Source organism: Stomoxys calcitrans, chromosome 1, assembly GCF_963082655.1.
Source record: "Stomoxys calcitrans chromosome 1, idStoCalc2.1, whole genome shotgun sequence".
Classification (NCBI taxonomy): domain Eukaryota; kingdom Metazoa; phylum Arthropoda; class Insecta; order Diptera; family Muscidae; genus Stomoxys; species Stomoxys calcitrans.
Window position 1 is genome coordinate 250,269,675 of NC_081552.1, and position 17,432 is coordinate 250,287,106.

At 38.6% G+C, this 17,432-nt stretch overlaps 1 protein-coding gene across 2 annotated transcripts in view; it reads left to right on the top strand.

The window, feature by feature from the left end:
• Positions 1-1,456: 1,456 nt before the first annotated feature.
• The window catches only part of LOC106094432 (tetraspanin-18), a 152,870-nt gene continuing 136,894 nt past the window's right edge, over positions 1,457-17,432 (top strand). The window contains exons 1-2 of one of the 2 annotated variants that reach the window (XM_059363611.1): positions 1,457-1,996; positions 6,398-6,487. The gene's annotated coding sequence lies outside the window, so the exon portion shown is untranslated. The remainder of the gene's footprint in view (positions 1,997-6,397; positions 6,488-17,432) is intronic. The other variant, XM_059363607.1, reaches the window with a different exon arrangement.

Consider the following 17,432-nt stretch of genomic DNA (forward strand, 5'->3'; position numbering starts at 1 on the left):
TCCTACCCACCACCGGGTATAAAAAATTGATGCAAATAGTTTTTGGTCGGTCCATATTTTGATATAGCTGCCAAATAAACCGATCTTGGGTCTTGACTTCTTGAGTGCGCAATTATAATCTGATTTGCATTTGGTGTTTTGGTATCACTTCCAACAATTGTGCTAACTATGGTTCAAATCGGTTCATAACCTGATATAGCTGTCATATAAACCGATCTCCCTAATTTACTTCATGAGCTTATAGTGAGCGCAACTCTTATCCGATTTGGCTGAAATTTTGCACATATCGACTTCCAACAACTGTGCCAAATAAATCAGTCCATAACCTGATATATCTTCCATATAAACCGATCTCCCTATTAAACTTCTTGGGTTTCTAGAGGGCTCAATTCTTATCCAATTTGGTTGACATTTTGCATGTGTCGTTTTAGTACGACTTCCAACAACTGTTGGTCTAAATGGTTGACAACCTGATGTAGCGGTCAAATAAACCGATCTCCCAATTTAGTTTTCTGAGCCTCTGGAGTGCGCAAATATTACTCGATTTGCCTGAAATTTGAAGGTGGTGTTTTTCTATGACTTAAGTACGGTTCATATTGGTTAATAACTTGATATAGCTCATACTTATATATATGAAAAAGTCATTCAAAAAGCTTGACAAATGCGATCCATATTGGAGGTTATATAAGATTCGGCCCGGCCGTACTTAGCGCGCTCATACTTCTTCGATTTCTTCTTACACTTCAGGCAATCACACAATCAGTCAATTCACTGTCCTACGTCGCTCAAGTGGGACAGTCGCCTTATGACCAGTTTTGCCGAAGAAACAGGACACCATTTGCTTCGAAGTGCTTCTTTCGCTAACAAATTACGTTGGATTTGGCTCGACTTCGAAGACCAACGCCATCGATTGTTGTTTTGTTTCGGGCTCGTATGCACAGATCTACGATTGACCACCTGTGATGATCTTATAAACGCATTGTGATCGTATTTTTTCAACATTTCTTCGCACTAATCGACACGAGTCTTTTTTTTTTGAGCGATTGTCAAATTGTGCAGAATCCAACGATAACCAACCCTTTTTTACGACAAGGTTCACACCACTAATTGAGCAAAGTATCGCCCAAATTTGAAATTATTTTACAATATTTTCGATTTAATTCTTAAAATATTCCCTCCTGCAAGTTCATTGGAATAGTTGTGTTCTCTTTTTCTCCTACTTATTGTAGAACTCACAAATTTTGTTGGGTGTAAACTTCGAATGCTAACTAAACATGCATGAATGTTTGCTAACGTGTGTTTGTATGGTTCACGCATGGCGTTGTCTTTTCGTTTCATTTCCATATAGTTCCTCATATGAATAGTTGGCACAACATAGCTCCGGACTCGGCGTCAACGTTGACGGCAACATTGTTTGCAGTAGCGGCATTTGTGAGGCTCTATGCTGCTGTGTGAAAGATGACTCCAAAACTACAGATAACACGAGCTTACATTCAATACGATTTCGTTGCTGGTAGACGTTGGATGTTTTAACGGGTTTACGGGTTTTTTCTGGTTTTGTTTTTCTCTTGTACGCGAACGTAATCAAACGAGTTTAGAAGACGGCGAATACTCGGTGTGTTAAATAAGCAAAACGAAAAAAGGACGTGTGAAACACGTACGAAAGTGTGAATTGTTGCAAACTTTAAAAAAATAAGGTTTCAAAAGAAGCACACATAGTGCGAGTGAAGTGAATTGCAAAGAAAAAAGAAACAAAGATCATATCAATTAAGAAATAAAGGCATTTTAAATTGAACAGCTTTGTTTTTAAAGTTCTTCAAGCGCCTGAGTGTGTAGCATAATTAAAAACAAGTGAACAAAGAACGGTTTTGCGCTTAACTAACCCATTCGCAGTAATCAAAGTGAAGTTTCAGTTGAAGCCAAATTCATTTCATCGAAACCCAACAACCCACCACCCTTCTCAGCGAGAGTAACAACATCGTCCACATTAGTTAAGGTAAAAAAATCGTCAATAAAAAAGTGAACGAGTTTTATTTGCGATATTGTTTTTGTTGTTGGCTGTATTGTGACTGCTGCTGCTGCTTTGGTTTGTTGTTGTTTCTCTCTTTTTTTTTAACGGCAACAAGTAATCATTCTTCATTTATTGTTGAGTTTTGGGTGGGTGTTGGGAGACTGAGCGGGGCTTTGTGCATGCACATTTTGCTATATGTGTGTGAATGTGTGCATTGTGGGCACTTTTTGTTAAGGCTGTCTGCCTTTTGGGTCCATTGGTTTTATAAGAATTGAGCATTCCAACAACAACAACAACAACGGTGTATTATTACCTTTGATGCTGAAGCCGAGTTGAGGTGGAGAGTTCAAAACAAGACAAAACCAAAGTCAACTCCCAAACAGAGTTGCCAAAAACTTTTTTGATATAGGAAATTGCCAAAGAAAAGGCAAAGCAAATAAAAATGTATTATGTAAAAAAATCAGCGTAAAAAGGCCCAGTTATATCGAAATATTATTTGGGTTGAACTGTATATTACGGGGTTGTTCGCAAAAAAATCTAATTTTTTGCATACCCCCTAACTTTGACTCCAGGAACCCGAATATGAAGTCCGTTTTTGAGGTTTGGACCCATGCCCTTAGGGGCCAAAAAACCCCCCTTGGGGGTTAGTAATCCAACCTATGCAATATGGGTATCAATTGAAAGATAAACTGATAAGTAGACTACTAATATGTAAACAAAGGTCCGAAATTTTTACCCGGGCCTTCCCTACGGGGTCTTGATAATATGGAACCCTCTTAAACCTAGGCAATATGAGTATCATATTAAAGGTATAAACGAGTAGATTACGAATATGCTCTAGAAGGACTATAAATAAATACAAATATATATTTACAAAAGAATTCAAAAATTTTCAAAAAAATCGCGCTTTTTTACAAAAATCTTTGGAAGGAAAATAGTTTTATATAAAATGCTTTTGTCTATTTCCCCACTGTTGGACATATGGAGAAGGAAAAAATGTCAGTCCCGACCGAAGGCCGCCAAATTTTTCCAACCTTGAAAGGCAAATAGAGTTTTATTTAAGATAACAATAACAATTTCGGAAATTTTCCAATAATGGTTCAATGTTCTCAAGATGGTTGCATATTCGTAATCTACTAATCAATACGATTCATTTGATACCCATATTGCCTAGGTTGGACTACTTCCCCCTAAGGGGGGTTTTTGACCCCTAGGGGGATCCACGGGCTCGAGCCTCAAACACGCACTTTCAAAATTAGGGGGACAGACGAAGTTTTTCTATAACCGAATTGACTTTAACATCAAAATATGGCAAAGTCACTGCTAACGTTCAACGGTGGAAGGAAAAGTTGGACAAGTACTCTAAAAATAAATTGAGTAGTTTTTTAACTTATGTTAGAAAAAGTACGTCTTATGCATAGTGTGATTATTTATAGGCCTGATGGCTTCGCATTGCATGAAATGAAATAAATAAATAAAATAAAATAGTACTTCCCCAATAAAACAGATTTGTTCGGCGCTAAGATATTCCAAACATTTAATTTTTTTGCGTGTAGTCATTCCTTAAAGTAAGATATCACATTCGTACTCTATACCAGTATATCGGGAGATCGGTCTATATGGCAGCTACATCCAAACATGGTCCAATCTGGACGATGTTCGAAACAAAGGTCTAGAGGTCTATCAAAACGCATGGTTTGAAATTTCATCCAAATCGGATGAATAATGCTGATTTTATGGGCTCTATACTCTATATTGGGAGATCGGTTTATATGGCAGCTATAACCAAATATTGTCCGATCTGGACGGTATTCAACAAAAGAGTTTAGAGGGATACCAGAACTCTTTGTGCCTAATTTCATCGAAATAGGATGAAAACTGCTCCTTTTATTGGTTCATTACACTATATCGGTAGATCGGTCTATATGTCAGCTATATCCAAATATGGTCCGATCTGGACCACATTTAACAGAAACGGGTACCAGAACACACTGCGCCGAATTTCATCGAATTGGGTAATAAATGGATCTTTTATGGCCTCAATACCCTACGTCGGGAGATCGGGCGGTCGGTCTATAGCAGCTATATCCAAGTATAGTTCTACCAGAACTCACTATGCCAAATTTCATCAAAATCGGATGAAAAATTACTAATTTATTGCCTCGAGACTTTGAGTCTAGAGATCGGTCCATTTAGCGGCTATATATAACTAAAATTCGATTTTATGAGATCAGAAGATCAGGTTTATATACAAAGAATGCGAAATCATCAAAAATTGTTTGCAAACTGTTTTTATATCCAAGATATCTGCAAAATTATAAATACCCAGATTTTGGGTATAAATGGGTAAATACCCGTGTATTTATCCAATTAACCGGGTGAATAGCTTTTGGGTATTTACCCAGCGCCCATCTTTAAACATGATATAATAACACTTTTTTTATACCCTAAACCATAGGATGGGGGTATACTAATTTCGTCATTCTGTTTGTAACTACTCGAAATATTCGTCTGAGATCCCATAAAGTATATATATTCTTGATCGTCGTGACATTTTATGTCGATCTAGCCATGTCCGTCCATCCGTCTGTCTGTCGAAATCACGCAAACTTTCGAAGGAGTAAAGCTAGCCGCTTGAAAATTTTGCACAAATACTTTTTATTAGTGTAGGTCGGTTAGAATTGTAAATGGGCCAAATCGGTTAATGTTTTGATATAGCTGCAATATAAACCGATCTTGGGTCTTGACTTCTTGAGCCTCTAGGGGGCTCAATTCTTATTCGATTGGAATGAAATTTTGCACGACGTGTTTACTTATGGTATCCAACAACGGTGCTAAGTTAGGTTCAAATCGGTCAATAACCTGATATAGCTGTCATATAAACCTATCTTGAATCTAGTCTTCTTGAGCCACTAGAGGGCGCAATTCTTATCTGATTTGAATGAAATTGTGCGCGGTGTGTTTTGTTATGATGTCCAACAACTGTGCATAGCATGGTTCAAATCGGTAAATAACCTGATATAGCTGTCATATAAACCGATCTGGTAACATGACTTCTTGAGCTACTAGAGGACGCAATTCTTATCCGATTTGGCTGAAATTTAGCATGACGTATTTTGTTATCACTTTCAACAACAAATAAGGTTCAAATCGGTTCATAACCTGATATAGCTGCCATATAAACCGTTCTGGGATCTTGACTTCTTGAGCCTCTAGAGATCGCAATTATTATCCGATTTGCCTGAAATTTTGTACGACAGATGCTCTTATGAACATCAACGTACGTTTTTATTATGGTCTAAATCGGTCTATAGCCTGATACAGCTCCCAAACAAATCGATCTCTCTTATTTACTTCTTGAGCGCCTAAATTGCGCTATTCTTATTCGAATTGGCTTACATATTACACAGGTCTCCAACATATAATTTAATTGTGGTCCGAAACGGACCATATCTTGTTTAAATTTTACAATCGGTAATATGGGAATGTCCTGCTGCATGAAATCAACGATTGGCGAATTGAGGAAAAATATCGCCTTAAAGCTAGCAAACTAGTTTTCATTGATAAAAAACAAAATTCGGCAACCCTATTGCACCACCAAAGACACACTTAAAATTGTTATTGTTATGCTTGATTAGTTATTTAGAAAATAAAAATATGCGAGACGAGAATTTTGTGGATGACTTTGTCAAAGAAATACTTTTGAGCGGTTGACTTGTAACTCGTTGCTCTCCCTTCATGAGATGCTAATGCTCTAGCATTTCTCTTGGCTCCCACACCTCACACCCCTTCATCAACAACTGTCACTTGTATTTGTTTTTGCTTCTCAAATATTAACTGCCACGTTGTTTTGTGCAATCTCTGAATGAGTGAGTATAGGTATGTACGTCGTCCATAGGAATGATCACGGCATACAGTAGGTATGTAGATAGATATGGTTAAATTGTAACAAAATTAAGATAAAATAAGACAATCAGCCAGGCAATCAAACAAACAGAAAAGATAATAAACAAATAAACTTCAGAATGAAATATATTTTATATGCAAATATAAAAAAAAAAATAAAATTGCTGAAATAAAGCCCAAAACACAAACAAATATGTAATTACATGTCTGTTTATGAAGGCATACAAAGATAACACATGCAAGTGCATTGAAGTGTATTAGAAGAGCAATTGCATATACACAAATACCTGTGTAACAACAACAACAACAATAATACAATGTGCAGCAAAAATTAAAAAAAAAAAAACAATATTAAACACGCAACTTTTTAAAAAGGAATAAATCAAACTACTTTTACTTTAAATTATTAATTCACTAGTTTTATACATTTGTTATGTTGGGGGATTATTTGTAAAAGAAAAATTACTTCAACTGTTGCAGATTAACATCATCATCATCATCATCATAGCCATTGGCAGCTGCTAGCAGACTTTCTTGACAGCATTTAAAAAGGATTACCAGAGTTGCCAGGTGGGTTGATAATGTGGTTACCCAAATATGTGTAATGGCTGGTCTATGTTCGTTTTTCACCGTTGAAAACCTTTGATTTTCGCGATTCATTTTTGAATTTCTACACAAATAAGAATGATAAATTACAATTTTATTATAGTTTTACCGTAAGCAAAATTTATTATCTAAAATAAGTAGAAGCGTGCCAAGTTCGGCCGGGCCGAATTTTATATACCCGTCATTATGGATGGCATTTGCCAATTTCTTTAAATGACTTTTTCGAATAGAAAAACACCAGTCATAAAAAAACACCACTTTCAAAATTTCATGCAAATCGAGTTAAAAGTGGGCCCTCCAGAGGCTCAAAAAGTCAAACTGGGAGATCGGTTTATATGACAGCTATATCAGGTTATATACCGATTTAGACCATACTTAGAACCGATGTTGGAAGTCATACCAAAACGTCATATGCAAAATTTCAACCATATTGGATGAGAGTTGCACCCTCTAGAAGCCCAAGAGGTCTAATCGGGAGATCGGTATATATGGCGGCTATTCTGGGATATGGACTGATTTAGACCATACTTAACACAATTGTTGGAAGTACGAATAAAACATTTCATGCAAAATTTTGGACTAATCGGATAATAAGTGCGCCCTTGAGAAGCTCAAGAAATCAAAACCCAAGATCGGTTTATATGGCAGTTATATTAGTTTATAGACCGATTTGAACCATACTTGAACACAGTTGTTGGAAGTCATAACGAAATACGTCATGCTAAATTTCAGCCAAATCGGATAGGAATTGCGCCCTCTAGAGGCTCAAGAAGTCTATTCGGGAGATCGGTGGAATGTTCATGGGCAAAAAAAAAATATATCAAATTTTGGACTGATTTATACTGTATTTGTCACATTTGTTAGGAATCATACCAGAACACTTTATGCAAAATTACAGCCGAATTGGATCGGAATTACGCCCTCTAGAGGCTCAAGAAGTCAAGACCCATGATTGGTTATGTGGCAGTTATATCATATTACCAACCGATTTAGACCATACCTGCCATAGTTGTCGGATGTGATATTAAAACACCACATGCAAAATTTCAGCTAAATCGGATAAGAATTGCGCCCTCTAGAGGCTCAAGATATCTATTCGGGAGATTGATTTATATGGCGGCTATGTCGGAATATGTGCTGATTTAAACCATACCTAACACAATTGTTGGAAATCCAAATAAAACATTTCATGCTAAATTTCGAACAAATCGGATGGGAATTGCGCTCTCTAGTGGCTCAAGAAGTCAAGATTCAAGATCGGTTTATATGGCGGCTATATAAAGTTTTGGACTGATTTATATTATACTTGGCACATTTGTTAGGAGTCATAACAGAATACTTTATGCAAAATTTCACCAAAATCGGATAGGAATTGCGCCCTCTAGAGGCTCAAGAAGTCTATTCGGGAAATCGGTTTATATGGCGGTTTGGACTGATTTATACAGGTTTTGGACTGATTTAAACAATACTTGGTACAGTTGTTAGGAGTTATACCAGAACACTTTATGCAAAATTTCAGCCGAATTGGTTCGGAATTGCGCCCTCTAGAGGCTCAAGAAGTCAAGACCGAAGATCGGTTCATATAGCAGCTATTTATATCATGTTATCAACCGATTTAGATCAAATCGAATAAGAATTGCGCCCTGTAGAAGCTCAAGACCCAAGATCGGTTTATATGACAGCTATATCAAAACATGGACTGATTTGGCCCATTTACAATCCCAACTGGCCTACACTAATAAGAAGTATTTGTGCAAAATTTCAAGCGCCTAGCCTTTCTCGTTTGAAAGTTTGCGTGCTTTCGACAGACGGACGGACAGACATGGCTAGATCGACTTAACTTAAAATGTCAAGACGATCAAGAATATACATACTTTATGGGGTCTTAGGCCACCGTAGAGCAGAGGTTAGCATGTCCGCCTATGACGCTGAACGCCTGGGTTCGAATCCTGGCGAGACTATGAGAAAAAAAATTCCACGGTGGTTTTCCCCTCCTAATGCTGGCAACATTTGTGAGGTATTATGCCATGTAAAACTTCTCTCCAAAGAGGTGTTGCTCTGCGGCACGCCGTTCAGACTCGGCTATAAAAAGAAGGCCCCTTATCAATGAGCTTGAATCGGACTGCACTCATAGATATGTGAGAAGTTTGCCCCCTGTTGCTTAGTGAAATGTTCATGGGCAAAATTTGTATTTGTTGTTGTATGGGGTCTTGACACATATTTCGAGGTGTTACAAACGGAATGACGAAATAAGTACACCTCCCATGCTATGGTGGGGGGTATAAAAAGTTATTGGCGAAAAATATCGCGAAAAGCGAATATAGTCCAGCCTTAGGTAGTAAACATTTTTTTTAAAGACAAAAAATTTTCTTTTTTTTCGAAGTTATTTCTCTCAAAGGGGAGAGAGTCGAGCAGGATTTTGTTGATAATTGAATAGAAATTGCAAATTTTTTTCTGAGACATTTTCATAGATGACAATGAGTCAAACTGGCCCCTGAAGGTGGTTTCGCTATTCCTCCTAAATCTACTATAGAGGTTATTGCCTTAGTCACTCCCCTTGCCAGCCTAGTATAGGAAAGGCTTTTGCATGTATTAAATCATCTTTTTTAAGGAATTTGCTATCAGCGTCGATCAATTAAAAACTATCTTCTATTAATTGGAATTTAAATGCCGCACATGCTTCTAGGAGTTCATAGCTAATGGCTCATAAACTAAAAACTTTATGTGGCATGGAAATGAAATGCAAAGTAATGACATGAAATAATTTATATTTGAAACTGCCACCACTCAGCGACATCTTAATGAAAGTCCGCCTGTCTGTCCGCGCTGCCATCCGTCACTCTCGCTTTTGCATTCACTTTCAAAGCAGTGGTTAAATGTCAAGCCCACGCACGCATGAGCGACGAATGAAAATGGACAGTACAACAAACATTGTCCGCATGATGAAGAGCGATGAACATGATGATGATATGGCATTGAATTAAAGCCAAACACCACAAAACCTCAGACCATGGGAAGTGTACAAACAGGAAACCACTGTAGATGTTATTACAGTGTAATCCAAATCCTTTGAAAATCTACAAATGGCAAAAGTAATTTCCCTACCCCTTTCATTTCTTGGCCCCATACCTTATGGCATGCCCATTGGCTTGCATTAATTTCTGCTCTCTGCATGCCTGCCGCAATAAAATGAAACAGGTAGGGAACGGTTGTTATCATTAATTTGCACTAACCTGTTAACTGGCAAAGTCCCGCTGCGATATGATCTTAGCATCGAAGCCGCTTTCATAGATTCTCCATAGGTATGTAAATACTTGCATCAATGGAACAAAACCTCCAGAGAAATGTTTAAGTTCCATGCAGCCATCAAAGGAAAATTAAAGTCAGTTGGGGAAATGGAATAAAAGAATAACAGACTTGAAGTCACGCATGATTTTGTAATGAGGGTACTTAGGGGGGTATAAAAAGAGTAAAAGAAGTAAAACAAGTAAAAAGGCATTAAGTTCGGCCGGGTCGAACTTTGGATACCCACCATCTAGGGTATATTTGTAAACCCCCTTTCGTCACAAAAATAAAGCTTTTATGAGCTTTAAACCCTTAATTGGGAGATCGGTCTATATGGCAGCTATATCTAAATATAGTCCGATCTGAACCATATTTGGGTCAGATGGCGGGTGACTTAAAAAAACTCACTGTTTAAAATTTCAGCGATATCGGGTTATAAATAAAGCTTTAATGGGCTTTAAACCCTTAATGGGGAGATCGGTCTATATGGCAGCTATATCTAAATATAATCCGATCTGAACCATATTTGGGTCAGATGGCGGGAAGCCTTAAACTACTCACTGTTTAAATTTCAACGCAAACGGTTAAAAAATAAAGCTTTTATGGGCTTCAGGCCCTTTATCGGGAGATCGACTTTATCTTAGTATAGTCCGATCTGAACTATATTTTGGTCAGATGCCGGGAGGTCTAAAATAACGCAGTGTTTAAAATTTCAGCGAAATCGGTTAAAAAATAAAGCTTTTATGGGCTTCAGACCCTTTATCGGCAGATCGGTCTATATGGCAGCTATATCTAAATATAGTCCGATCTGAACCATATTTGGGTCAATTGTCGGGAAGCCTTTAACTACTCACTGTTTCAAATTTCAGCGAAATCGTATAAAAAGTAAGGCTTTTAAGGGCTTCAGACCCTTTACCGTGAGATCGGCTATATCTTAGTATAGTCCGATCTGAACTATATTTTGGTCGGATGCCGGGAGGTCTAAAATAACGCAGTTATTAAAATTTCAGCGACATCGGATTAAAAATAAAGCTTTTATGGGCTTCAGACCCTTTATCGGCAGATCGGTCTATATGGCAGCTATATCTAAATATAGTCCGATCCAAACCATTTTTGGGACGGATGTCGGAAGACCTTAAATTGCTCACTGTTTCAAATTTCAACGAAATCGGTTAAAAAATAAAGCTTTTATGGGCTTCAGACCCTTTATCTGGAGATCGGTCTATATGACAGCTATATCTAAATATAGTCCGATGTGAACCATACTTGGGTCGGGTCGGTTGGAATTATAAATGGGCCATATCGGTCCATGTTTTGATATAGCTGCCATATAAACCGATCTTGAATCTTGACTTCTTGAGCTTCTAGAGGGCACAAATCATATCCGATTGGAATGAAATTTTGCATGACTTGTTTTGTTATGATATCCAACAACTGGGCCATGGTTCAAATCGGCCTAAACCTGATATAGCTGCCATATAAACCGATCTTGGGTCTTGACTTCTTGAGCCTCTAGGGGGCGCAATGTTTATCCGATTGGAATGACATTTTGCACGATGTATCTTGTTATGCTATCCAACAACTGTGCCAATTATGGTTCAAATCGGTCCATAACCTCATATAGCTGCCATATAAACCGATCTTGGGTCTTGACTTCTCAAGCCTCTAGAGGGCGCGCTATAAATCCGATTGGAATGAGCTTTTACACGACGTGTTTCACTATGAGTTCCGACAACTGTGCTAAGTGAAGCTCAAATCGGTCCATAACCTGATATAGCTGCCATATAAATCGATCTTGAATCTTGACTTCTTCAGCCACTAGAGGGCGCAATTCTTATCTGATTTGAATGAAATTTTGCACGATGTATCTTGTTATGATATCAAACAACTGTGCCAAGTATGCTTAAATCGGTGCATAACCTGATATAGCTGTCATATAAACCGATCTGGTAACTTGACTTATTGAGCCACTAGAGGGCGCAATTCTTATCTGATTTGAATGAAATTTTGCATGATGTATCGTGTTATGATATCAAAAAACTGTGCCAAGTATGCTTAAAATCGGTCAATAACCCGATATAGCTGCCATATAAACCGATCTGGTAACTTGTCTTCTTAAGCCACTAGAGGGCGCAATTCCTATCGGATGTGGCTGAAATTTTGCACGTAGTGTTTTGTTATGACTTCCAACATTTGTGCTAAGTAAGGTTGAAATCGGCCCATAACCTGATATAGCTGTCATATAAACCGATCTGGAATCCTAACTTCTTGAGCCTCTAGAGGTCGTAATTAGTATCCGATTTGCCTGAAATGTTGTACGACGGATCCCTTCATGACATGTTTATTATGGTCTGAATTAGTCTCTATAGCCTTATACAGCTCCCATATAAATCGATCTCTCTATTTTACTTCTTGAGCCCCCAAAGGGCGCAATGCTTATTCGAATTGGGTGACATTTTACACAGGTCTCCAAGATATAATTTAATTGTGGTATGAACCGGACCATGTCTTGATATCGCTCTAATATCAGAACAAATCTTTTCTTTAATCCTTTTTTTTTTTGCCTAAGAAGAGATGTCGGGAAAAGTACTTGACAAATGCGATCCATGGTGGGAGGGTATATAAGATTCGGCCCGGCCGAACTTAGCACGCTTTTACTTGTTTTTTTTATCATTCGGGCCCTATTTGGGTACATATTCTTTCGATTCCGTTTTGTTTTATTAGACACATTAAACGATAAATCTGAATTAATCTGAATTTCCAAATAAACACTTAATCGAATAGTCCAAAGATACAAATAAATTTACACCCTAGTAAGGCCCCATCCTATGGTGAGTAGAGTACAAAAACACACTTTGACTTCAAAACGCTAATTTTATTACCTCTCAATCCTGTCAAAAACTCTAACTGCCATGGTTGTAGTAACATCAACTCTCTCATTCAGCCATATTGGAGAAGAAGGAGAAGAAGGAAAAGAAGAACGAAGACGAAAAAGTGTCTGAGACATTACAAATCAGACGAGATCCCCTTTATTTCAGCACTCATTGATTGGTAATGTTGCTGTTTTTGCGTTACAAAAAAAAAAAAAGCGTTGTAACAGAGTTGCAACCGGCAAGACGCGAGCAAGCCAAGCAAGTCAAACAGCCAGTCAATCAGCCAGTCAATCAGCCATTGAGTAAGTCAACCTGGTCTGCCGGATCACCACACAAAAAACGCCAAACGGAGGCAAGGTAAAACAAGCCATATAAAGTAAAAGTAAACAATAAATGTAAAGGAAGAAGAAGCAGAAGAGAAAGAAGAAGAGGCATGGAAACAAGAAGAACATGAAACACAAACATGTAATACAGCCAAATGTACGGACAGACAGACAAAATGATACGACTGCCCCAAGAGCCAATGCAATAACAGACTTTATAGCTGTACATACACACACACACACACACACACACACTCACAAAATAAGACATCTTACAAATTCGTGTCACAAGATCAAGAATGTGACTTGATCTCTTTCTTTTCGATTACGGCTGCAAACCGTGTTTTTTGTTCAACTTGTCTCGACAGCCAACGCTCCGTATGAATGTCGAAAAAAAAGGGAAAAGTTCGCTATTAAAAATGTTTGGGAAAACAGAAAAAAGAGAAAACTGTCATGTTTACATTTAATTTTATGAACTTTTGCTGAATAAGATCTTTAACAAAATTTGGGTTAACCTGCTGTGGTGGTAATTGAATGGAGGCCAATTTTCAATTAAATGAGGTAATTGACAAGTGTTTTGTTACTCAGTGTGAAACAGCTATAATCATCGATAAAAAACTTTTATTGATATTGGTAATGGAGTTTTGATTTCCGCAGAAAATATAAACGAGGAAATAGAGTAAATTTGGGAGAAAAAAAAAGACATTTATTGATATAAAATTAAAACGTGACAGAGCATTGAAATTGGGTGGGTGGGCAGATTCTTGAGCACCCTCCACCATAGATGGCATTTGTCATAGTGTTGGACGAGTTGCCTTTACAGTCAGTAACTAAACATGGATTATGGAAGGTTATAGCAATCTCAAAGTTTTTTTTTTATAAAATTGTATGAGAATTGCTTCCTGCAGGTTTCCAAGAAGTCATAGTGTGAAATTTCAAATTGCGCCCTCTAGAGGCTCAAAAAGTAAAGCCGGGAAAACGGTTTATTTGACATCTCTATCAGCTTAGGTTGAAAAGATAGTGCAGATATTAATCCGCCCCATGGACATACACCTTAGCCAGTGATCGGCTTGTTGTGCGCTCTAAAAACCATAAAGTCACCTCTAACAAGTAAGAGCGTGCTAAGTTCGGACGGGCCGAATCTTATATACCCTCCACCATGGATCGCATTTGTCGAGTTCTTTGCGCAGTATCTTTTTTTTTGGGCAAACAAAGAATAAGGACAGAGGAGGAGCTTTATCATGTTATAATCCGATTCGGGGCTCAAGAAGCAAAATCGGGAGATCGGTTTATATGGAAGCTGTATCAAGCTATAGATCGATTCAGAACATATTGCACACGTATGTTGAAGGCCATGGTAGAAGCCGTTGGAGAAAATTTCTGCCAAATCGGATGAAAATTGCGCCCTCTAGAGGCTTAAAAAGTCAAGACCCAAGATCGGTTTATATGACAGCTATATCCGGTTATGAGCCGATTTGAACCATACTAAGCACAATTGTTGGAAGTGATGTCAAAACAATACGTGCAAGATTTCAGTCAAATCTGACGAGAATTGTGCCCTCTAGAGGCTCAAGAAGTCAAGATCCAAGATCGGTTTATAAGACAGCTATATCAACACATGGACCGATTTGGCCCATTTACAATCCCAACCAATCTACACTAATAAGAAGTATTTGTGCAAAATTTCAAGCGGCTAGCTTTACTCCTTCAAAAGTTAGCGTGCTTTCGACAGACAGACGGACGGACAGACATACGGACGGACAGACATACGGACGGACAGACAGACAGACAGACGGACAGACAGACGGACGGACGGACAGACAGACAGACGGACGGACAGACAGACGGACGGACTGACAGACGGACAGTCGGACGGACATGGCTATTTCGACATAAAATGTCACAACGATCAAGAATATATATATTGGGTAGCCCAAAAAGTAATTGCGGATTTTTTAAAAGAAAGTAAATGCATTTTTAATAAAACTTAGAATGAACTTTAATCAAATATACTTTTTTTAGACTTTTTTTTCTAAAGCAAGCTAAAAGTAACAGCTGATAACTGACAGAAGAATGAATGCGATCACAGAGTCACAAGCTGTGAAAAAAATTTTCAACGATGACTATATGAAAAATCCGCAATTACTTTTTGGGCAACCCAATACTTTTTGGGGACTTAGACGCATATTTCGAGGTGTTACAAACAGAGTGACGAAATTAGTATACCCCCATCCTATGGTGTAGGGTATAAAAAGAAAATTTTAAGTTAGGAATTCCGAGCTACTTACAAAATCCTTAATTGTTTTCAATACCACTCCCCTAAGTTGGTTCATGTCTGATATTGTGTCTCCACCTAAGTGCCAGTATCTGTACGCGAAAGCCGGGCAATGACAAAGGAAATGCTGCAACGTCTCATCATCTTCCCCGCATGCGCCCTACACACTCTATCACTTGCCCGCACCGATTTTACATAAGTGAGCTCGTAGTCCTATGTGTCTCGTTATGATACCAATAGCTATACTGACCTCCTTCTTGCTTCCTTTCAGTAATAGCCTCGTCTTCTCACGATCTGGATCCCCCCATAGGATTTTCGCCGTCCTACCGACCGTTTCCCTTTACTCGGACTGCGTCGACCCGAAAGGCTTCGGGTTAACCAAGCTTATTGACGGCAGTCCTCTGGCCTTCACCGCCGAATCGTCTGCCCTTTCATTTTCCCTCACTCCGCTATGGTCCAGCAACCAAACGAAGCGGATTTTGCCATCCTCAGAGAAGGCGGTAATCTCCTTCTTACACTGCAAGACTGTTCGTTTCCTTACCGTCCTGGTTGTTATTCCCCTTATGGCAATTTTACTGTCGGTAAAAATGTTCACACTCGACGTCCTCGCGTTAGCATCACACCACTTCACGCATTCCGTGATCGCTCGGATCTCCGCCTGCAGGACCGTATTATGGTCAGGCAGTCTAAAATAGATCTCAGTCCCTGGGTTTTCAATGTATACCCCCAGGCTAATTCTGTGCTCTAGCATGTGTAGGGCATGTGGGAAAGATGATGAGACGTTGGAGCATTTCCTTTGATATCCAAAAACGTCTATGTTTCCTTCCACAAAAACCTACACAATCTGTGACAATTTTAAGTAAATCGGTTCATCCGTTTTTGATTCTACGGAACAAGCAAACAAACCGAGTCTCATATAGCCGTAATTGGTCATGTGCCCATTTGGGAAGTTTTTGCGCGGTGGGGTGACTTCCAACACTTTGATCTGTTTTTGTATGTCAGATTCGTAATCTACTCCCGAATATCTTTCATTTGAGCACCATGTTGATATGGACGCTAAATTTGCCTGATTTTAGAAGTATTGGGGTTAGTTGGGGAGTTCCTGTACTTGGACCCAATTTTTAATGCCACATTCGTATTCTACTCTTCAATACCTTTCATTTGATATCCATATTGTCCTTATCGTTCAACTTTTGATTTTGGGTGGTGTTTTTGGGGTAACGGGGGAGGATCCGCCCCCCTTCCAATATCAACAATTTATAAAGCCTTTGCCATTCTCCTGTCTATATTTGGAATCTACTCCCGAATACCTTTCATTTGAGTCCCATGTTGTCATGCTCATCGAATAAGCCTATTTTAGGGTGTTTTGGGGTTGAGTCCCATATCGTCATGCTCGGCCAATAAACCTATTTTAGGGGTTGGGGCCGCCCCCAGTTACTTGGACTCAATTTTTAATATGAAATTCGTACTCTACTGCTAAATACCTTTCATTTGAGTACCATATTGTCCTAATCGGTAAACTTTTATTTTTGGGTACTTTTGGGGAAAGGGAAGGGTCCGCCCCTCTTCCGATATCAACAAATTATGTGGCCTATGTTTCCTTCCACACAATCGTGTACAAATTTCAAGGTAATCGGTTCAGCCGTTTTTGAGTCTATACGGAATAAACAAACAAACACAAATTCTTTTTTATAATACCGACCGCCCAATCATGGGGGTATATTCGAAGATGGGCTATATCGTCTATATCGTAATATAGCCCCCATATAGACCGATCCGCCGATTTAGGGTCTTGGGCCCATAAAAGCCACATTTATTATCCGATTTTACTGAAATTTGGGACATTGAGCTGTGTTGGGCCCTTCGAAATTTTTCTTCAATTTGGAACAGATCGGTCCAGATTTGGATTTAGCTGACATATAGACCGCTCTCGATTTAAGGTTTTGGGCCCATAAAAGGCGCATTTATTATCCGATTTTGCTGAAATTTGTGTTATACCCCTCGACATATTTCTGCAGCATGGCACAGATCGGTCCAGATTTGCATATAGCTGCCTTATAAACCCATCTCTCGATTTAAGGTTTTGGGCTCATAAAAAACGCATTTATTGTCCGATATCGCCGAAATTTAGGACATTGAGTTGTGTTGGGCCA